The sequence below is a fragment of the Saccopteryx bilineata genome, chromosome 2 (assembly GCF_036850765.1).
Source record: "Saccopteryx bilineata isolate mSacBil1 chromosome 2, mSacBil1_pri_phased_curated, whole genome shotgun sequence".
Classification (NCBI taxonomy): Eukaryota; Metazoa; Chordata; class Mammalia; order Chiroptera; family Emballonuridae; genus Saccopteryx; species Saccopteryx bilineata.
The window spans coordinates 31,316,302-31,340,009 of NC_089491.1; the positions used below are offsets into that span (position 1 = coordinate 31,316,302).

Consider the following 23,708-nt stretch of genomic DNA (forward strand, 5'->3'; position numbering starts at 1 on the left):
AATATAATGGACCCAAGTGCAGTGAGCAGCTTTATAGACTAAACAGTTATCACTGATGGGCAGTTTTCCACAAAATCTATGGTGAATATTGCCAGTGGCCCTGTTCATATTCCCGTCTCATTTGGCACATCTATGCTGTGAACTGCAGATACACCACCTATGGAGAAGGTGCACCAGAGAGGGAAGAAAAAAGCCACCCTATGGATTCTGATGTACAATCAGATTTGGGAAGCAGTGCAAGCTGCCCCCACACACTTCTCCAGGGCTCCAAGTCCCAGGGTGTTTACGTGTCATAGTTTATTCTTTGTAAGCAAGATTTAGGTTATTTCCAATTTTCCAGTGTAAGAAGCTCCTGCAATCCAGTGAATGACTTAAAATTGCATTTCTTTTTCCTTTTGAATAAATTCTTGACAAAGGACATGGACAATTCTTAATTCTTTTGGGACAATATTTAATTGTTATGTAGAAAGAATAAATCCTCTCACAGTAAATCTACTGCCTAAATTCTTATCACCAGTGGATTCTATTATGATTCTTAATTTTTGTTAGGGTAATGGATATACAACAATATAGTCAAGCTCTTTCAATTCACATTGTTATGATAGCCCTGTGTGCATTTGTCATGTAACCTTCTGAATACCCCCAGATATAAATATGTAGGCAAAATATCTCAAGCTAAATATCATCTGGCCTAATAGATACACTAATGTAATCTTGTGATAAAGGTTATTCTTTTCTAAAAAGTATTCAATAATATTCAATAAATTGAAAAAATCTAAAGGGATTTGTTTAGAGTATATCGGGAATTTCTTTTCATCAGCGTTCTTTATTACTATGATAACATATTAGACAAAATCAAACACATCACTTATCTGCCAACTTTTATGATTTATGATGACTAGCTAGAGGGCTTTTAAATAGTGCAAGTAAAGGCAATTTTTAGAGAGCCAAGTGGGTTTAGTAAATCTGTTTAAAGCTATTTTTTATGAGTTCACTAATGCAACCAATAGATGAGACCAGGTAGAGTTGTAACATACAAGAATCTTGCTTATACCTTTGACTGCCACTAAAATATGAAGGGAGCACAAGTGTAGTCTCAGGGTCTTTTCATAAAAAAAAAATCATGAAAAATTTCAGAGCCACATACCAATAGCTATAAATCTTAAGTAATAGACTCAGGCAGACCTGAAGCAATCCCTAGGAATACAAACATTTTTCCTCTCTTTCTGTCATTATTATAAAGAAGGTGAAATAAGAACTAGTTTAACAACTATCCTCAAAGTTTACATATAAATAAATTTTAGTACAATACCACAAGTATGTCCTCAATATATTCTCTTCAAAGTTGTATCTATAAATGAACTAGAAAGCACACTCAAATGTGGAAGGGACAAAGAGCTCGGAAGAATAGCAGAGATATTGGAAGACAGATTACAGATTAAAATTTGGACCAGAAGTGAGAAAAAATGAGACCAGGGGTTGAGCATCAAGTTCAGGAGGGGGTTGGAAAGTGGTATATGAAATGAGCATGAAAATAAAGAACCCCAAGATATCTTCCTATTGTATGTCAGCTATAGGGTACAAGTTCTTGTTTGCTGATTTCAAATCATGGAACTGAGCTAAAGCAAACTCATCTTTAACACTCCTGTATTCTTGCCTTTTCTCACTTAGGAAGCACCACAAATTATTTTCTGTTTCCCTGAAATAAAACAGCACCTCTTCTTATGGGCAAGTAGGTAGTAGAGAACTTGGCTTTGCCCAAAAAAGAGATATGGCTTTTTCCCATGACTTCTGGAAAGTAATTTATGTTGCCCTTTGCATTTGGTATCTTTCTTTGGGTGGGGGCTGGCCACACTGGATTTTAGGGTATGGCCAGCCATACCCAAGAGCTTTAAAGTAGGGTCTGGCTTTGCCAGAAAGACTAACCATGTGATTTAAGATGGAGGCTTTGTGTCATTCAGTGTCAGGTGACCTGGAGACTGAGCTCAACCATGTGAACAATCAATCAATCAATCAATCAATCATGTCTATGTAATAGTGCCCAAATAAAAATTCTGGACTAAAGCTCAAGTGAGCTTCCCTGGTTGGCAATACTTCCTGCAGATTGTCACACATTGAGGTCAAGAAGGTAACACTTCCTAACACCAAGAGAGACAGCAATAGAAGCTCATCTGGAACCTTCCCAGACTCATCCCTGTGTTCCTCTTTAGCTGATCTCCTCCAGCTTTATTGAGTTATTGACATAGAACATTGTATAAGTTTAAGAAGTACAATGTGATCTGATATACACATCTATTGCAAAATGATTACCACGATAGGGTTAGTTAATACATCCATCATTTCACATCATTATTTTCCTTTAGCTGCATTTTATCTGTATCCTTTCCCTAGAGTAAACATTAACTGTGATTTTAATAGATGTCAGTAAGTTCTATGACTTTTTCTAGAAAGACCTCTTACTTAGGGGAATCCTCTAAACCTTAAGTTGGTGTCAGAAGTGAGAGCAGTTTTATACAGCTAACTCTGAGTAGTGACATATACACATCTGTTATAGAGGCTGGGATCAACCACATGCCTGTTCAAAGTGCTACTTGACCCTTGTAGGTCAACTTACCTTATTTTGTACAAAATTCAAGCTCACTGCTGTAATACAAGGGCAACCTTCTTGCATGAGAGAAAACTAAACACTTTGTTTTTGTCTTTTGAAAAGATGTAAATTCTTCGTGTTTTCTAACAGTTCACTTGGATCTTGAAAGTCTTCTGTTTAAACATCAGAAATAGAGCTGTAACTTCAGGTCAGTCCATCCTGGGTACTAATTGCAGTAATCACTCTCACAATGAAATATATGAAAAGTATTGTACAGTAATAAAACTCAGACTCTCCACTCTCCTAACTGCTGCTTCATGCTCTCAATTTTCTCATCTTCCTGACCTCATGAAATCATATTTTATCTCTTCCAATCTATGTCCTAGAGACCCCCCAGAGAGTGTTTCATCTATTAAATAGTCTTTGCTAGGAGATATGCCTCAGGTCAATTTCGTCAGCTCTCATAAAAAGAAAAAAAAAGGAAAACTGACCTTTTCCTTCCCTTCACTCAAAAGAAGTTTTACGTTTTTAGTTTATAAGTATGGTGGTACTTAATTATTTGTATTTATTTAAAATGATCACCATTCATAGCAATCAGCTTAGGCTGCTGCAATACCACTGAGAAGGAGAAGGAGGAATCGAAAATCTCATTATATTTATTTCTAGCTCATGTTACATGCCTACTGTGGGCTGACTTTAGCTCTGCTGTACGTCGTCTTTGGACACAGATGAAATGAGCACCTCTGCCCGATTTGGGACTGCCAACTTTTACGTTCTTGACTTGATCTCACTTTATGATCACGAAGTCTACGATTTAATTTTAAATTTAATTTTCATAATTCAACATGCAATCGTAAATAGACTGAAATTTTGTTACCTGTGCAGGGGAGTTAACTGGAAGACCATCTGTTAAGAGACATTCTTGTATTACGGGAAAGTGGAACTAGTATTTAATATGTGAATAAGAAACTTGACATATGTTATAGCACTTGATCTACAGAATGCTTTTAAGTTGAGAAGTACTGCTCCTCTTTACAGACTTCAAGATGGCAAATGAGATCCAGCCAACACTGTAAAAGCATAATGGAAGGCTAAAACAGGAACTTCTAAAGAGGTATAAACCCACAACAACACAGAAGGAGAACAAGGAGGGGTGGTCAGCACAAGGTCCAGTGGACCAAATTTTTGGAGTCTGGCTATTGGAACGCTGACTGATAAATCAGGGCGAAGAAGGCTGCAACATCAAAAAATGTCAAGAGACGGCAGCAAAGAAGGCATTTATTCAACCAACAAATCCTTAGAAAGATTATTGTGAAATTCTAAATGCAGTGGAGAGCAGGAGTTAGAAGTGAGGCTGAAAAGAAGATTAGCTGGCATATAAGAAACTGTCGTTTTCACCATTTTTAATCCCTGCTTACCGGAATACCACAGATAATCATTGATAACAACCCGTAGGCAGGCATTTACCCTCATCAAGAAAAAGGGATAGGAGCAGAGGTGTTTTTTGTTTGTTTGTTTTTTTAAGAAATTAAATGAAGAGTTTAAGGAGAACTTTATTATTAAAAATAATTAAACAGCTGAGAATCAAGAGACTTTTGAGAAAAATTTTGTATGGCATGAAAAAGAATGACCAAAACAAACAAAAGGGGAGGAAACGACCCCAGAATAAATAGAGAAAAGTCAAGGAAGAAAAAGAAAGCTTAAAATATTATAATTAGTATTCTAAGCAATAGCCCAGACAAAATGATATTCATAAATCATGAACAGCCTGCTGTGAAAAAATAAAAATAACAATAAAAGAAACCAGAAAGAACTCTTGGGAAATTACCAAATAAGATTAACAAAATAAAAATTTCAATAGTCAAGTTGGGATATAAGATTAAGAAAACCTCACCAAGAGTAAAAAGAAATAAAAAAAATATAACAGCAAATATAAAGGCATACAAAAACAAAAATATCAGTATCTCTATCCGAGTAATAGGATTTCTAAAAACAGATTTACAGAGAACACAGAGAAGAAAAAAAATATTACTAAATAAATAATCACGTGGCATTCCTCAATGCTGAATTCCTAACGAGTCTTCAAGATGCAAAGAAGACCCTAGCACAGAAAATAAAATTCACATCCAGATCCATCATTGTGGAATTTAAAAATTCAAACAATAATAATAATAATCCTAAAAACATGAAGAATCAAGCACAAAGGCATTTTGTCACTTGCTTAAAATCTTAAAGGTAAAGGGTAGCAGAATGTGCCACCCAAAATATGGCACTTAAGCATGTGGAGCTGAAGCCCATCAAGCCTTCAAAACTACTCAAAGTCAAGAAGAGCTTTTTACCTTCCCCATGTAACTGCCCCCCCAGAATTAGAAAGGGTGGCCTTGCAGCAGGAAGAAAGCTTTTACCAGAAACAAGTTTTCAACTGAGAGGCTTTTCTGCAGAGCAAGCAAACATTTGTTTGCCAACATTTCCTCTTCTCTTCCTGTGAATTGCCTTTCTCCCTTTTGAAGCCCCAGACCCCAATCCCTTTGCTTAGCTCAGGAAGTTATATAAACCTTGATTGCCTGGCTGCCTTTTAACTGTCATATCTTCATAGGGCTAACAGATGTAAGAAATTAAATTCTTTTCTCGTTAATGTGTTTTATGTCAATTTAATTACTAGAACAACCATAGGACCTAGAAGAGAAGAAGAAAATTTTTTTCTTCCCCTACAGTTTGACAACTATGAAGGGACAGCCACTGGCTGGACATTACCTGCTCCGGGTCTGACAAGTTTATTATCTTGATTATTGGCACATACAAATTTCAAAACTTACAACACTATACATATTACTCACATGCACTCTGCTGTATTTCAATTACACCTCAGTAAAGCTATTGCATACATATCACATAATTTTTAAAAGCCTGGTGTTGTGGGTTGAATTGTATCCTCCCAAAATACATATGTGGAAGTCCTAATCTCCAGTACCTTAGAATGTGATTGTGTTTGGGGCTAGAGTCATTTAGAGAAGTAATTAAATTAAAATGAGATCATTAGGTAGTGCTTAATCTGTATGACTGGTTATCTGATTAAGAAGAGAATTTTAGGCCCTGCTGGTTGGCTCAGTGGTAGAGTATCAGCCTACCGTGCAGGAGTGCAGGAGTCCTGGATTTGATTCCTGACCAGGGCACACAGGAGAAGCGCCCATCTGCTTCTCCCCCCTCCCCCTCTCCTTCCTCTCTGTCTCTCTCTTCCCCTCCCACAGCCAAGGCTCCATTGGAGCAAAATTGGCCTGGGTGCTGAGGATGGCTCTGTGGCCTCTGCCTCAGGCGCTAGAATGGCTCTGGTTGCAACAGAGCAATGCCCCAGATGGGCAGAGCATCGCCCCCTGGTGGGCATGCCAGGTGGATCCCGGTTGGGCACATGCGGGAGTCTGTCTGCCTCCCCATTTCCAACTTCAGAAAAATACAACAATAACAACAACAACAAAAGAGAATTTTAGGACACTGATATGCATACACAGAGAAGACCGTGGAAAAACATAGCTACCTACAAGCTAAAGAGAGAAGGCCTCCAAAGAAACAACCTGTCAACACTTTGACCTCAGACTTCTAGACTCTGGAACTGTGAAAAAACCAATTTCCGTTGTCTAAGCCACCAAGCCCAAAATCTGTTGTTATGGTAGCGCTAGGAAACTAACACATTTGGTAAGAGATTATCCACAATACCTATCAGGTAGCTGCATCATGGGTGATTTATTTCCTACCTAAATGATTTCCTTTTTTTCCTGCAAACCTCATGTGCTTCTCTGATTATTATAAAAATAGTCGTAACATATTATATGAAACCATTCACAGGATTAAATCCGGAAATCCTTACCTCAAAGAAGCCATGGTGGAAAACCTCCATTTTCTTATTCTAAAAGAAGGATGTGTCTACTATAGGAGAAAATATGATAACTTTTGAAAAGACAACTTAAAGAAAATTGCTAAGTATACTTATTAAATCTTTCTATAAATATTCAAGAGGAAACCTGCTGACTCTAAATTGCTGATATTGCCATTCCAAAGATGCCTGCAACACACACAGGAAACAGAGGAACTACACACAAAACTGTTCATTAGAGATACCTATGTAAATTACAAGACAAAAGGTAATATTCAATATAAAATGATCTTATTTTTAAAGAAAAACATAAAATGAGTTTTAAGTTGGCAGTGATTACCAGCAACGTTTTTGTTAGGAGCTTCACACAGCTTTCTTTTTTTCTTAATTACTTTTGTAACTACCTACACTTATTCAATTAGATATGTTAATAGTCCCTGGATTTCTGTACACCTGTTTCTTCCAGCTGTCTACAAGGCTGGTTCTCCAACATCTGTATGGAATTGACAGTTCCATTTCCTGCCATTAAAATCACAGTAAAAGTAGTCCTAAAATCAGTATGGGGTTAAAGATCTTAAAATAATGATAAATGATAGTTAAATGTGAATATTCTTGCAATAAAATCAGTGCTATCAGGATAAATTTAGGGATACACTCAAATGTTACCAGAAGGTCCACTATGCTTCCATAGACAAAAAACAGGGTCCCTTTCTAAGCCCTCTGGTACTTGGTTGTATTTACAAATATATACATATGTAAGGTCCAGACAGTGGAGTAGTTTTGGCTATAAAATTGAGAACAAAAATTAAACACTTAAAAATTGAGTAATTTATAATAAACTAAGTTATCTATTTAAAATATATACTTTCTAGAATGTGCTCTCGACCATATTTTAATTAAGAAAATACTGTGCGTCTATAGTGTACATTAATTTAGGACAGAGGGACTCTAGAGAAGTAATTACATTAAATGTGGTCATTACGGTGGGACCTAATCCAATCTGACTGGTATTTTTTTTTTTTTTTTTGTATTTTTTCTGAAGCTGGAAACGGGGAGAGACAGTCAGACAGACTCCCGCATGCGCCCGACCGGGATCCACCCAGCACGCCCACCAGGGGCGACGCTCTGTCCACCAGGGGGCGATGCTCTTCCCCTCCAGGGTGTCGCTCTGCCGCGACAAGAGCCACTCTAGCACCTGGGGAAGAGGCCAAGAAGCCATCCCCAGCGCCCGGGCCATCTTTGCTCCAATGGAGCCTTGACTGCGGGAGGGGAAGAGAGAGACAGAGAGGAAGGAGGAGGGAGTGGAGAAGCAATTGGGCGCTTCTCCTATGTGCCCTGGCCAGGAATCGGACCCGGGTTCCCCGCACGCCAGGCCGACGCTCTACCGCTGAGCCAACCGGCCAGGGCCTGACTGGTATCTTTATAAAAAGAAGACATTAGGAAACAGACTTGCATATATCCAGAGAGAGGACCATGTGAAGAAGGGAAAGTTTTCTAAATTCAGGGAGTACAGCAACGAAAACAATGGCCCTTCTCTCATGGAGCTTAAAAAGGAGTGGGAGGGATTAATAAATCCAAATTAGTTAAAAATTATGATGATATAATACAGTAAAATTACAGGAAATAACTGATTCATATAGGGGAATGATGTTTTCATTAGATGGTTAGTCTTTTCAAAGATATAATATTAAAATGAGATAAAATATTTAACTTACACAAGTAAGGAAGAGTAAGGAAGTAATTTTACCCAGTGTTTGAGACCACAGTGGATAATGAGCACTATAAATTGAAGCAATCTATTATATATTGAGAGGATATAGGCATAATTTTCCACATTTTAAATGTATGTTAATTTACCTGCAATTATATTTGTAGAATATTATCTAAAACTTTTTCTCCAAGAATTTATTTTAAGCTTGTTCATTATACAGTTGTGTATAGTAATTAAAATTTGGGAAAAATTGAATTCCATCTACAGAACACTTATTAAACATAAAATCTGGTGCATCAACGAAATAGAATGTCAGACATCCATTAAAATGATGCTCAACTATTTCTGATGCAAGGGGGTAGATCTTCCTCCTCCTCCTTAGACTCTTTCACAGTAGTAAGGGAATGTTTAAAAGGTATGCGCCTACAATGAATAGAAGAAAAGAATAGCCAGCAATAAACAATGGAAGGTAAATTGAAGAATCTTGGTAGATGATGCACATCAAAGGAAGCCACAGCCTGGAACTCATGTGGCATGAGCATCAGTAAAGGAAGAAGAAGATTCACTCAGCAAGTATAAGTAAAAAGCAAGTATGGAAAAAAGAAGAAGTAGTAAAAAGGGGTAAAAATGGACAGTCAATGAAGTCTATGTACAGAACTTTGTCCTCCCTTGCCTGCCTCTAGTGGTCTGACACTTAATGTTCAACCTTGAATAAACAGCCATCTAGAAAGAACTAAGGTAGTAAAGGCTGGGTGTTGGCACCATAGGATAAACACATTCCTGTTCTATTTCATGGGTGTGCTCTTACCTCATAGCCAGTTCCAGTCTCTGACTCCAAATAAAGCCTAGCAGTCAATAAACCCTAACTACCAGCATAGATCGTGCCGTCAGACTTACTCTCACCCAATTCTAAATATGAGCAAATGAGACATTTGAGGAAAGGCTGAAGCATGCAAGAGAAATACCAAGATTTAAAAAACAAACAAACAAAAAAATAGCCTTTGGAAAAAGTAAGAGAAATAAGAAACAACAAAGAAAACCCCTCAGGTTAGAATCTTCAACAATATTTAAGAATATAGTACTTGCCTAAAATAAAGCACTGAACATTATAAAAGCAAAAACAAATCAGAGAATAAAAAAGAAAGAACTTGTGAAAATTAAAAGATTTGGATTTGGAGACAAGAACCATTTAAACAAACCCCTACTGCTCTGCCACCCCAGTTCCAATCTGACTATCAGCCTCTTGAGTGTGGAGACTCAGAGGGTCTGGAGACTATAAAGAAGGTCTTGGGTTCTGCTGGAGTCTGGGTGGACAGAACAAATCTGAAACCTCTTTCCCTTAGTATAGAGATGAGCCAGGGATGGCAGCATAAAGCCCAGGGAAGTCAAGTATAACACCTGGCAGTGATGTTGGCCCTCTGCCATAAATCCAGTGATGGAGGGAGTAAGAGATTTGAAGATACAGGGGAGACACAGGGAGCAAGGCAATGTGAAGGAGGCAAATTGGAGTTAGGCTGCCACACACACACCAAAAATACCAAGGATTGCCGGCAACCCTGGACGCTGGAAGAGGAAGGAAGGATATTCTCCAGAGACTAAAGTATGAGATGGCCTTGCTGACACCTCGATTTGGGACTTCTAGCCTCCAGAACTGTTAGATAATAAATTTCTATTGTTTAAGTCACCCTTTTGTGGCCATTCGTTACTGTATCCCTTGGAAACTAATAGAGGTGACAAATACACAAGACCTCACATATACAGTAAATGGGATAACAATACACAACTAATAGACAAAACTTTGTTTTCACTGAGTTTAAGAAACTTTTGAGGCTTCAGATGGAAAGGGATCACCAAATTCCAGCACTGACTAGGAAAACCATATACCCCAGCGTATGTATTCTGGTTAAAGGATCCTGTCACCAGAGATGAATCTCTACCCTCTTCCAGCAGAAAGGAGAAAATTATAACAACAACAAAAAAGCGCTGGACTTCTCATGTAAAAAACTAGAAGCTAGAATTTGATGAACTGGTGTCAACAGACTTTTAAAAGATATGACTGCGGCCCTGGTCTGCTGGCTCAGCGGTAGAGCATCGGCCCAGCATATGGAAGTCCCAGGTTCAATTCCCATTCAGAGCACACAGGAGAAGCGCCCATCTGCTTCTCCACCCTTCCCCCTCTCCTTCCTCCCTATCTATCTCTTCCCCTCTCGCAGCCCAGGCTCCACTGGAGCGAAGTTTGCCGGGCCACTGTGGACGACTCCATGGACTCAGCCTCAGGCGCTTGAATGGCTCCAGCCACAACGGAGCAAGGCCCTAGGTGGGTAGAGCATCACCCCCTGGTGGGCATGCCTGGTGGATGCAGGTCGGGCGCATGCGGGAGTCTGTCTAACTGCCTTCCCCCTTCTAACTTTGGAAAAATTCAAAAAAAAAAAAACAAATAAATAAATAAATAAATAATGAAAGATAATACTGCAATATAAGAATAGCAAGGTAAGATATCATTCACACATATAAATGAAAGAATGCAGAAAATAAGTAATTATATGTGAGGTTCCACATCTGAAGAAAATAATGAAGAAAAGATTATAATCAAATCACCAATGACTCAGAATAGAGACTTATAGAGACAAGATAAAAGAAGAGAATACAATGGTGTACAATTGCTCTTATAAAGTATACAGTTTGATCTAAATGAATAATGACAGAGTGGGAAATATCAAAGTGCTAAATAGTTTGCTTATTTTAAAATAGTAGCATGTGAACCTGTTGGTACACAACTCATTGTACATATCTCTAAGGCCACACAATTTATATGTAATTTTTGGCTGAAATTGATACAAAGGTAATAACTAGTCGTTTTATATATCAACTCCTTCACTTATGAATTCTTTATTTTAATTTGCCTTTGATTAATTAAATATCTAAATAAGTTTGTTGTTGGCTTTTTTCCCACCATTGAAAAGTCCAGGGGAGATAACCTCTTTATTGTTTTTATATTGAATAAAAACTCTCCCTGAAGTAGAATTTTTATTTTCCTTTAAAGCATTCTACTCTTTTCTAACATCTTTCATGACTAAGAACAATCATAAAAGTTTGTTTCCCCTTTTAGGTAATGTGCTTCTGCCCCTTTACATGCTTGCATAGTTATTTTTAGTCTTTGAAATATTGTACAATACTCTCATCAGAAGAGGTCTCAGTGTTGGTTGCTTTTCATTAATTTTGCCTGATAACGGAGAACCCTATAGATAAAGATTTACTTTCAACTCAGGAAATTTCTATTTATATCTCTGCTCTCTTTTAATTCTTTTTCATTTTTTTCTGCTTATTCTATTTTTTTTCCCTATGAATACAAGTTATGTTTATGTTGAATTACTGTTACCTAGTCTTCTTTCTAATCTTTTGATTACTTTTTTTTTTTTGATTACTTTTATGAAAATTCTATCACATTTCTTTGGTGCTCTCAGTAATTTCCCCAACTATATCTTAATGACCCATTTTTTTTTTTTTACTGTATTATTTTGCTTTCTACTCCTTGGACTGCTTTAACAGCATTATTAATGAATTTATTTGTTTAATTCCTTAACAATAATCTCTATGGCTCATTATTTAATATAACATTTATGTTATCCTTAATATTAGTCCAAAATAGTTCCTAAAATTTAATTTTGTTTCCCTGAGTAAGTCTTCTTCAAATATATACTCTTCAACTAAATCTTTCACACTATTGTAGAATGTGTCCATCTCTTTGGTTACCAGGGTGATCGGATTAGTATAATGAATTCACTGAGAGGACGAGGGTTTCTTTTGACTCTCAACCTTCCTGGTTTTCTTCCTTGACATTTTGAAAAACATGCTCCTAGGAAGTGAACGGAAGGGAAATAATGTAGGTTGATGTTGTCACCTGACTCATTCAGTGGTTTCAAGGATGTGGAAAGGAGGGTCACACTGTAGGAAGTTGCGGCCAAAGTTTATTTTCCCTGAAAAGTGTTCTCTATAGTTCTTGAGATCCACTGCCTAGATGCCAACTCAATTAGGTTTGGAGAAAATCTCTTCCCATCGGGGGTGGGGGTGGGGGGTGGTGCTGCTTTTTTCTCTCCCACTTCTAATTCAGCTGGCCACACAGGCAAGAACTTGTGCCAGGAAAAGCAGAGCCCCATCAGTTTTCTTTCTATATGATGAAACTACATGTTTTCTCCTTAATTAATACTTTTATTTCTAAATATCTATAATTGTTAAATGGCTCTAAGTAGATATTCTCCTATCCTTCCAATAACCTATCCTCGTTTCCAGACATCCTTGATCTAAACTAGAGACTGAGGCCGCAGCAAGACTCTAACAGAGCTGAACATGGTCTCCACCTCCTAATATTCTGCCCCAGTATAACCCGTCCCCTGGACTCAGAGCAGGATTTGAGACTTGCTTCTAATAAACTACTACAAAAGTGAAAGGATGTCATAAATGTGATTAGGTTACAGCTTGCAACTTTTTTCCTGCTAGCAGACCTTCTCTGTTGATGCTCTCCCGTGTCGCCCGTGATGAAGTAAGCTGCCATCTGGAGACGCCCATGTGGCAAGCATCTGAGGGTAGCCTCCAGCCAACAGCTAACAAGGAGCTGAGGCTCTCGATCTGACAGCCCAGAACTGAATACTGTCAACCACCACATGAGCTGGGAAATAAGATCCTTTTCCAGTTGAGCCTCAGATGAGACCTCAGGCCCGGACAGAACCTTAATTAACGTCTGTGAAAGACCCTGAAGCATAAAAAAACATAAGACCCAGCTAGGCCATGCTCGGATTCCTAGTCCACAGAATGTGTGTTGTTTTAAGTCAATACATTTGGGGTGATTTGTTTTGCAGCAATTGATAAATGCTGCAGTGGGTCTCCTTCTCAGATCAGAACATTGCTACTGGAAAACCATCTCCGAGTAAGACAAATAGCTTTGACTGAGCTACTGCTGACTTGGAATATAATAGCTCTAAGTCAGGAGAAAGAACTCCAGAATGGATTTTCTCAGTCCTTCCCATAGCCTAGCCATACATCCAATGCTGGACCCATTCATTTAGGAGATACTGATAGAATTTCCCAGGATGTTTTCCACCTGCATGCCACAACAATGTACTCTTGTTAAAGTCTCTTTGAGACATCTAGTTACCCAGAAGCAAGGGTTTAAAGGGGGACTCTTTGAAAAGTATTTTATTGAGAGGGGGTTCTCAGGAGGAAAGGAAAGTAGGGGAGGGGAAAGGAAAAAGCTAAGCAAGGTATGGTTCCTCGGATGGAGATTAATCCTGCTTCCTTACGCATTTCTGAGGAAAAACTGCAACTCAGAATTGATTTTGTCTTTAGGCAAGGGGCCCAGCCTTTTGTCCTCTGTGTCAATTAGTCCCTGGTCTCTGGCTATCCTAGAGGGAACTGGGAGAATTGGATGGAGAGGGAAGCTGGGAGTCTTTAGCAGCCAACACTCAGCAACTAGGGCAGTGGTAGTCAACCTGGTCCCTACTTCCCACTAGTGGGTGTTCCAGTTTTCATGGTGGGTGGTAGCGGAGCAACCAAAGTATTGATATAAATAAAAAGATAGATTTAACTATAGTAAGTTGTTTTATAAAGATTTATTCTGCCAAACAGCAAAAATCCAACATAAATTACTTGGTAAGTAATTATTATGATATGCTTTAACTTGCTGTAACTCTGCTTTATTTTATTTTATTTTTTTTTATAAAAAGCTTCAGCCTTTACTAAATAAAAAGAGGTAGAATACAGATAAGGGAACAGGCCAGAGACCCCCACCTTCCAACCACACATATACAGACATACAAATATAGATGCAACTGAGTAAATGACAGGGACGATTCAAGGGACAGACTGAAGGGCCGAGGGTGGCAGCACCCTCCGAGAGTGGGCCCGGACCCAAGGGTGGGCTGAGACCTGGGCCAAGGGCAGACGTTCTGAGGGGTTATGTTTGAGCAGCTTGGAGATGAGGTCCTGGGCTCCCACGGGCATGGAAGAGGGGAATTTCAGGTCCACCTTTACAATGCGCCGGTAAGTTTCATTGTGTGATGCGCTCTCAAAGGGGGGGTTTCCCACCAGCAGCTCATAGCAGAGTACTCCGATGCACCACAGGTCCACTTTCTTGTTGTGCATGCGCCCCTCAATCATCTCTGGAGGCAGGTAGTCCAGGGTGCCACACATTGTCTTCCTCCTCAGGGAGGGGGCATGCACAGACCAGCCGAAGTCAGCAATCTTCAACTCCCCCTGCAGCCCCAAGAGTAGGTTCTCTGGCTTTATGTCTCTGTGAATCACTTTTTTCCTGTGGCAATACATCAAAGCGTCAGCCAGCTCCTCCATGATCGTGGCTGTTCGCGGCTCGTCAAAAGTGCGGCACTTCTGCAACTCCTTATAGAGCTCCCCACGGCGGGGGGGGGGGCATACTCCAGAATCAAGTAGATCCTTCGACGGTCATAGAAATAGTTGTAGAGACACAAAATGTTGGGATGCTGCAAGTGTGCCTGGATCTCGATCTCCCTGCGAAGCTGGTGCTCGACACCCTCCTTCTCTATCTGAGATTTGAAGAGGACCTTGAGCGCCATGATAAAATGGCTTTTCTTCTCCCGGGCTAAGTACACGTTTCCAAACTTGCCTTTGCCCAGAGGACGCCCAATCTCAAAATCATCAATTGTGAAAGACCGCATTAAGTTGGGTGTCCCACTGCTGTTCTGGCCAGGGGCAGTTGTGGGCTGGGCATTGGAGCAGCCTGTGAGGACAAGCGAAGATGGGGTGGTAGGCTCCTTGTGGAGGACTCTCTGTGGCAGGGTGTTCAGGCCAGACTGAGCCATCTGCCGGCCGTAGGGCCAGGGGTAGGTGTTCTCCTTCTGAGTCATCCTTAGAGGAAAAGGAGGAAGAGAGCTGAGGTCCGTGGCACAGTTCAACTCCAGGCGGCTGACAAACGACTGAATTACCCTGGCCGGGTCCCAGCAGAGGCTCTTTCCAACTCTGCTTTATAAATTTTATAAAGTTACCTCCCTACTTTATAAATCACCATTACTGTGGAACCAGTGGGCGGTTAGAAAATTTTACTACTAACAGAGATACAAAAGTGGGCGGTAGGTATAAAAAGGTCGACTACCCCTGAACTAGGGGAAGGCTGTCCCCACTCGGTGAAGGGCAGGGCCCGAACAGCACCCATCAGGAAAGGTGTGTTTTGCTTCCTGGTGTCGTCTTTGAATGTGTTCTAATCTATGTTATATCTAGCACATAGTCTTAAAATGTTTATAATATGCATCATCTCCGGTTTCAGTGACTTGTCGTTTTCCTTCCTCTTTTGTTCTTTCTGGTCATTGCATTCAGCTGGTATATGAGAGTTGACAAATGTGTTTTTACCCCACTGTTTCCCCAGAGTTTCCAGGTTTATGAAAAGGGGGTAAACCCACATGATTATTTACACACTCTGCATTAGCAAATCCTGACTTAGAAAAAAGCCTGTAGTTTACATTTTGGACCTATCATTCCTCTTATTCCACTGTTACCTGCTGTGTGTCAGAACTCAGGAGTTAGGGGTTTAAGCTTCTGCTCGGAATGAAAAATAACTGCTGGTTTAACACAGATCGTGGGTTTGCTGGCCCCATTTCCAGTTAAGTCAGAGGCACAGTTTCTGAGAAACAAGCCCTGCGGCTCTGGTTACCCTCTCACAGTACCACCAGGGTGGCTGGCAAGTTTCCTCCCGTCACAGCTGGTATTATCCTGAGTTACTCAGCCCCAGGAAAATTGCTTCCTAATGGAACCCTAAGCCCTCCATTCAATTTTCCCTTAAGGTCTGAAGAGTCCAATCCCCCAAACTCATACTAAGTAAGGCCTCTTCAAAAACGATGGTCTGTGCTCATTTGAGAGTCAGAAATTTTCAATTATGTTGCCTCCCAGGATGGATACATTGTAGGGAAAAACAAAACCCAATTGTTTTTTGCTCACTTGTTAAACACTAACCATCTTGTTCCTAGAGCCATTACTTTCTCTTACTTTATACTTTTTATGCAAATAAGCAGCTCATTTTCAATCTTCCTTGAATAGAAATGCGGGCAATGTGTATGGGAAATATGTCGTTTTTGAGTTGGCTTTGAAAATTGTCTTTGGGAACAACTTGACTTTTCTTTGACACTCTCTCAAGTTTTAAAAGTGCTTTCACCCCTTCATTGTGTCATTTGATTCAAACTACAGGCCTGCAAGTAGACAGGTGTTAGAACCCTCAATTTACAGACTAAAATTCAGAGATGAGCTAACATCTTAAAACTTTTTTGCTAAGAAGAGAACCTAGACAAGAGCCGGATTTTCTAACTTCAGTCAGATGTTGTTTCTCTCCTTCCACGCTGCCTTCTTTCAGCAATCAGCATTTCCAATTTCTGTCTCGATCCTGGGGATACTTCCTTTAATATTGTTTTTTTCACTGGGGATGTCACAAACTCACAATGGCACTTCACAACACCCCAGTTAGTGGCAGTCAACTTGTACTTCGTTTCTGTATTCCTACATTCTCCAGTGAGAGCCTGACTTGATTATCTAACCTGGACATGCTGTTTCACCAGTGTGACTCCATGATGTGCCAATGAGTTTCCAGACTGGCATATTATTGCCACATATTTGCATCTTATTGTATCACTTTTATGCTTTATTCCTATCGCATTTCGAAGCAATCTTTAGCATTCGTAATATCACCTAAATAAGACGTAGATCTGCAAAGACAGAGCTCTCTAAATAGTCCCTGTGCAACCACAGGAGGCCCTTACTGAACTGAGAGGCTGTGAATCTCACCAGCGGGCTCTGTTGTAAATTTTGATCTGGAGGCATGTTTAATAGCTTTTAAGTGACTATTGTAAAGGGAGTATTTACTCAAAATGATGTCTGCTTATGTTATTTCTTTGCCAAATCGCTCCCAGACACTAGAAAATTTGCTCGTACCTCTTTATCAGTATCCTCCCTGCAAAGGAGGCATGTTCTGTTCGTGTACTGCATGAAGTATTTGATTTTGCCTGATGATTATCTTCAAAGTTCATCCAGAAGGACAAAAGGCACCTCTAGTGAGTCTCAACCTTTTCGCCACCAAGGGATACTTTTATTATTTCGCTCCCTGGTTTCATATACTTCATCTGTCAAACTTCACATGTACCAAGCAATTCTTTATCTCTTCATTTTAGTAACAACAAACACACAACGATAGCAAATGCATAGAGCACTTAATGCACTGGGTGCTGTTCTAATACATTAACGTCTTTGCCGTTTTTTGACACCTTAGGAGATAACAGACTATTATCTTCATTTTACATGGAAAACACAGAAAGTTAGGCAACGGGCAGCAGGGAAGAGCTGAGATTTGGCCCTGGCAGCCTGGCTCAGGGGGTCTCTTAACCTCTACCTGTGCTATTTCCCACTTGTAAATTTCCAATTAGCAGAGATCAGTGAAAACATGTGGCTCTTCTAATTTCAGAAAGATGGCGCTGGTGAAACCATGACTACCTCCAATGGGCAGACACCCCAAGGGGAAAAGCCACTCCTCCTGGAATCAAGTTACTAGAACTCAAGCTCCCACCCCTCCCATCATAGGCTTTATAACCTTGAGTACATCTTTTCGAATCCCAAGTCTCCAAGTCTTAGAGTGAAAATAAGGGTGTTAAAATTTATCCTGTCTACCTCTTGCGTGGCTTTAAAAAAAGATCCTTTACGGTGCAACCTAATCTATGCGAGGCACTGTCGCCAGACCTCGGCACGCAGAGATGGATGGGGAGAGCCACTTCCCTGAAGGAATTCAGAGTCCAGAGCGAGGGCAGGAGTGTCACCACGTTTACACATGATGTGACAGGTTTACGCCGGGGGAGTACTAGGAGAGTGGAAAGGAAGAAATGCACCACACTTTTCCCTAGTAGACAGAAGGGAAGGCAAAGTCAGGAAAATGTCATGGAAAAGATGATTCCTGAATAATGAGTTTTGAAAGACCAGGAATTGTTCACAGCACACATAATAATGGGGAAACGGGACATGTGAAATCTTGAAGATACAAAAGGGATAGATGTGCCCTGATGTCAAGTACTTCTGAAAGTATGGAAGACGTCACCCTTGGGCAGTTAAAAGGAGGGGAGATCGAGCCTGACCTGTGGTGGCGCAGTGGATAAAGCATCGACCTAGAAATGCTGAGGTCACCGGTTTGAAACCCTGGGCTTGCCTGGTCAAGGCACATACGGGAGTTGATGCTTCCAGCTCCTCCCCCCCTTCTCTCTCTCTTTGTCTTCCCTCTCTCTCTCTCTGTCTCTCCCTCTCCTCTCTAAAAAAATGAATAAATAAATTTAAAAAAATTTTTTTTAAAAAAGGAGGGGAGATCGAACCATATATAGAGCTGGGAAAGGAGGCGTTGGGTGACAGGACAAAGCATTTTATACATCCCAATGCAGGCCAGAAATAGACAATAGTATTTAAGTTGATCATTACTAAGGACACAAGTCTGTACTGAGAGTTCAACATTTCAACTTGCAGGCTACCAGCAGAGGCTCAGCTCTGGGCAACCTTAGTTTGCAGGAGCCCTTTAAACTTAACAGAAGCTCTGAAAAGTTTGCTCCTGAACGCTGCTGCAGAATCCTGTGAGATGTTGAAACTTCTCTACCCCACCTCATCCAGAACAAACGAACCACGACCATTCTCGTTTAGATACTTGCATCTAGAGAAGTCAAACCTGTGGTCCCGACAGAAGCTTAGAGAAATAGGAGAGGCTGCAAGGATTCCAAACAAAGAACTTTTAGCCACCTTGTTTTAGAGAGACATGATGCTTGAGACAGAGAGCCTGGATTGTTCAGATAATAGCTTCACTTTTCTTTTCACCTTGCTTTTATAAATAAGGAAGGAAACAATGAACAGAATAATTTGACTCAGGTCTCCTGAAAAAAAAAAAAAAAGACATCCTCCTTTCTCTCATTGCCACCCCATTTTATTTCTGGAGACTTTTGGTAAAAAATAGGCCTCTGCATTGTCTGGGGAAATTACACTGGCATAATAAGTCCATGAAATGTTCAGCAGGGCACAGGTGGGTGGAAGACAGCTGTTGCCCATTTAGCCAAACGTGCATGTTTTTTAAAAAAGGAAATTGTGTATAAATGGACCAAAGTAACAGCTTTTCTGTATAATTGAGGTAATTGACACCATTCTCCTTTTTACTTTATTGGTGTTAGCAGAAGTTTTGTGGTCTTTAAAGATACTACTATGTGTCTTTTACCATCAGTTTATTATTTGTACGAGGAAGATGCTGGTACCTGTCCCTGTACCAAGCTCACATAGTTTTGATCATTTCGTTTGAAAACAAGTTAACAACATCTTAATAATGCAGCTACAGATTGTTTTGTCACCTGTGTAGTCTGTGTTGCCTTATGTCAGATATCAAAGTCAAACTCAGTGTCCATGGGGCAGAGAGTACTTGTCAGGCACCAGATTAGACTCTGGATAGCTAAAGAGAAGTCCTATATCATCAAGACAGCTTTCAATTAAATAGGAGATAAGTGTGGAACGAACCTGAAGAATTAACTCCTACTTTTACTTGGAGAAATATGCAATGTTTTTAAACTAATTAAAGACCTGTCCTCTGTGTTTAGATGTTTATCTAAAGTCCCAATTTGATTAGTGAAAATAATAGTAATGATAACTTTATTACCATCCAATTTAACTTTAGTCTGAGACAATATTAAAAATAGTCCTTGGGTACTGTTCAGTATTTTCTGAGTCAACTGGGTTTCATTTCTTGGGTAGTTTCCACTTTCCAGTTTCCCTTTCCAGGATGATATCATTACACTGAGAAGAAGTATGGTATGACAAGACCACCAGAGCTGGGGAAAGGCAGCAAAGGGGACCCCTGACCTTGTGCTTGTCCTGTGGCTTGCTCTGGCTCTCGTATCTGACAGGGACTCACCTTACATTTGCAGCTACTGGTATAATTCTTTATCTGAGTTCTTTCAATTTGGTCAGACTTGGTATCAGTCACTGAATGACTCTGCCTCACCACGACTCCATGTACCCAGTCAGCTCTGAAGTCCGTGCTGGCCTGTGCTTCAGTGTCCCTCCCCTCCCCAGCCACATAAGCCCTAGGACAGACCCATCGCTCCCCAGTTTAACATCAGTACTTCACAAGAAACTCAGAGGTCTTTCCAGCCCCTATCCGCACCCCAGCTGCCAACCACCTGGTCACAGTGTGCTTTTAACCCCGTGTTACTCTCAACTGTCTATTCCCTGATGCCCGAGCCTTGGTATGAAAAGAGGAAATCAGTACACCTATCTCTTCCAGCATTCATCTACTAAACATCACAGAAAGATTCTAAATAGCAGCTAATGGGTTTTCTGTTACTTTCAGTTACCATAACAGAAAAACGTCTCAAATATCAGACATGCAATCCTCACTCTGTGGGGTTGTTCCCTTCCTCCCTTCCAAGAGCAAGAGGTCCCTCACCCACATTCATGCAATTCTCTCCAGTCATGCATGACGGGCCCTGGCCTAGGCCTGGCATTTCAGAGATGAAAAGCAGTCAGGCCACCAGATTGCTACCTCTTTCACGGAGAAGACAGACACAGACTCAGTCACAGCAGGCAGAAATCTGTGGCACGGAGGAAGCACGGGGCACTGGGGAGCCCTGAAGGGGATGCTTGGCCAGACTGGGGAGCTCAAGGAAGGCTGCCTAGTGAACCAAGGCTTGAGCTGCGTCCTGAACAAGAAACAGCATTGTCTAGGAAAGAACAGCAAGAACATGTCAGGAGCGGAAGCAGCGCTGACTGCAGGAAGACGGGAGGCGTGAGAGAGTGTGGCTCATTAGTGGGACTGCCGAGTCGCTCAGGAAGGCTACCCTGCACGCATTACACATTCATCTTCCCTTTCCTCTCCAGAGAGGCTTTGATTTTGACTTGATTTCCCAATGCTAGGAACAAAGGCTTAAATGCAAAGCACAACTGAACAGGGTCATAGGAAATGAAAAACTTATAGATGGATGCCTTTTGGAGATGAAAGCAGAAACATTTTATAGTATTTCTTAAAAGAATATGATTTCGCTTCTAAAGGCTTCAGGTTGCCTCTTGGTTTCAAACAGCAAAATAATTGGTTATTGTTAGTTTCACTTTTTTTCCCCCTATCTAAAAGAATTTCTTTTAATATTCTCTACCAATTACAGAGTAGTGGGGAAGGAAAATTCCAGAATTTATAAAAGCCATAGTAATCAACCAGTATACCAAAAGAATGCATTGCTTAAACTGCAGAATAATTGGGAAAGAATGGCATTGAATATTTTTTCTGTGGTACATTATCTGTCCTTGTTCTTACTTTTGTGTAAACAAGGATTCTTTAAAATGTGCAGCCCACATTTATTTAGGCCATGTTGGAATAAGTAATATAAATTAAGTATAGTGATATGGGCATGAAAGAGGGGTCCCAATACATCACACAAAACAAACAAACATTCAGAGGACAGGAAAGCCGTAAGGGTTGAGCATATTCTTCAAATAAAATTCCTAAGAAATTATGCAAATTGGAATAATTTTCTTTAGAACAGATGAAGCTTGCCTCTAAACCTGGAACTACAAATGTTTGTGTAGCTTACTGGAACTACCAAGATTATCTATTTACTTTAGTTGAGAGAAAATAGAAAAAAAATGAACAAATTTATCCAGAAATATGTTAAGTGCCGTTTTAATCAGTTAAGAGAATTCCATCTGCTGGAATGGCATCTAAAAAGATTTAATTTGAAACTCTGAATCTCTTCCTACCTATTAAAAACAGTAAATATTTATCCCCACAGGAATGTATCAGCATTTCCACATTTTGGAGAAAAGAGCTCCTCCACCCTTTCCCCTGAGTTACTCTAACTTCTTTCTTCAAACCAGTAGATTTAACATTTATCATTCATTCTTCTTAAAAAGTAATTAGCTCTGGTTTCCTGAAGGGATTAAGTTCATGAGAGTCCCTTCTAACAGACTTAGTTTGGAGGATGGAGGAGAGAGAGGGCTAGAGAGTCTTTCTGAAGTCAGAGAATTCCTTACTACCCTCATGATTATCTCATCACCATTTTCCCAGAGATCCCAGTAGGGAATAGGAGATTGATGGGCCTAGTGTCAAGAGATCAGTTTATAAGAAGGACTTAGAGGTCTTCCCTATAAGGCTTTATCCTCAAAATAGAGAAGGTGTCAGTGGCACGCAGGTTGGATCCACCTCTGTGCCCGCGATGGAGCTTGCACATGGGGGAGACGATTCTAAGCCCAGAACAGTACCTATCCCTGAGACTGTATTCTGAACCAGCCTTGATCATCTAAAACATAAGTTTTGGGGAAAGGGCCAAAATAGAAGAGCCAGCATCACTGTATTCTCTCAAACATTGGAAATAAAAGTTGGAGTTTACAGGATTGTGCTAGAAATTTCATTTGTTTGACAAGAAGCTTACAGATGCTTCACTTGCATTGATAAGCTCAGCGTGGCCTATCCAAAGAATGACTGCTGATGAGGACACTGGGAAAACCTATAGACAGAAAAGGAGGTTCAAGTCAAGAGGCATAACCAGTACTTTATTCATTTTCTGCAGTGAGACTTTTAGAGACTAGGAGAGCTGCTTTGAGGGCACTCATAACAATGAGGTCATAGCAAAGGAACAAAGAGATCTTCCTTCATCAGTTTGCATGGAACTCGGAATAAGTCTGGTCTCCTGAGAATGAGATACCTTAAGAGCAACTGGAGTTGGTGTTCTTAGTGAGGGCATTAGGGTACTGAGGGTTGGCAAGTGGCAACATTGTGGATTCTCTCAGCCAAATGATTTAGTGGGTGGCAGCCACTAACTCAATGGAGAAGTGGAATACAGAATAGAGAACAGTCAGCATGTTTGATGGACGGAGGTGACTACAGTCCAGCCATTGTAGGTACAGAGACGTCTACCTTCTGAAACTCTCAAAACAACTTCTGCCAGTAAGAAAACTCTGTGAGTAAGTGGATTGTGTTCTCTACTCAGTCTTCCATGTCTGGTGCTTGGAGATGCGCAAAAAATATTTGTTGTGTAATACATTCAGGAGGCTTTAAAGGAAGCTGATTTTCAACAATTAGTTCAGAGAGGACTAGAGCTAGCATCCTTTGATGATTAAGATATTTGTGACATAACTTTGTAGACACAGAGTAGTGGGTGGTATTTGTTTTGTGGGCAGATCAATTGCATTTAAGTTACTCTGTGCAAAAGGCTTTTTCTCCTTCAGTGAGGGGTGGGGAAGAGGCAGTTAGGGTGAAGGGTGGGCATAACTCCTACAGTGGCAAATCCAGTGGGGTCTGGGTAGTGGCTGCATGTTTATGTGAAGGATGCTGTTCTCTCCTGACTCTGCTCAGTTTCACTAATCAGACAAAGAATGGCTTTGGGCAGCCTCAGGGCTCTCCAGAATTCAGCTTTCCTTTGTCTGAACCTCACATAACCAAAACACAGGAACTGCAGCAGTGCCCAAAGTTGCCTTTGAATCAAAACCTTGCACACACCGGTCTGTACCGAGGCTCTGATAATCCCTTGTCAGGC

At 40.4% G+C, this 23,708-nt stretch overlaps 1 pseudogene; it reads right to left on the reverse strand.

Moving 5' to 3' along the window:
* Nucleotides 1-13,903: 13,903 nt before the first annotated feature.
* Nucleotides 13,904-15,119, reverse strand: LOC136322791 (aurora kinase B pseudogene; annotated as a pseudogene).
* Nucleotides 15,120-23,708: the final 8,589 nt, after the last annotated feature.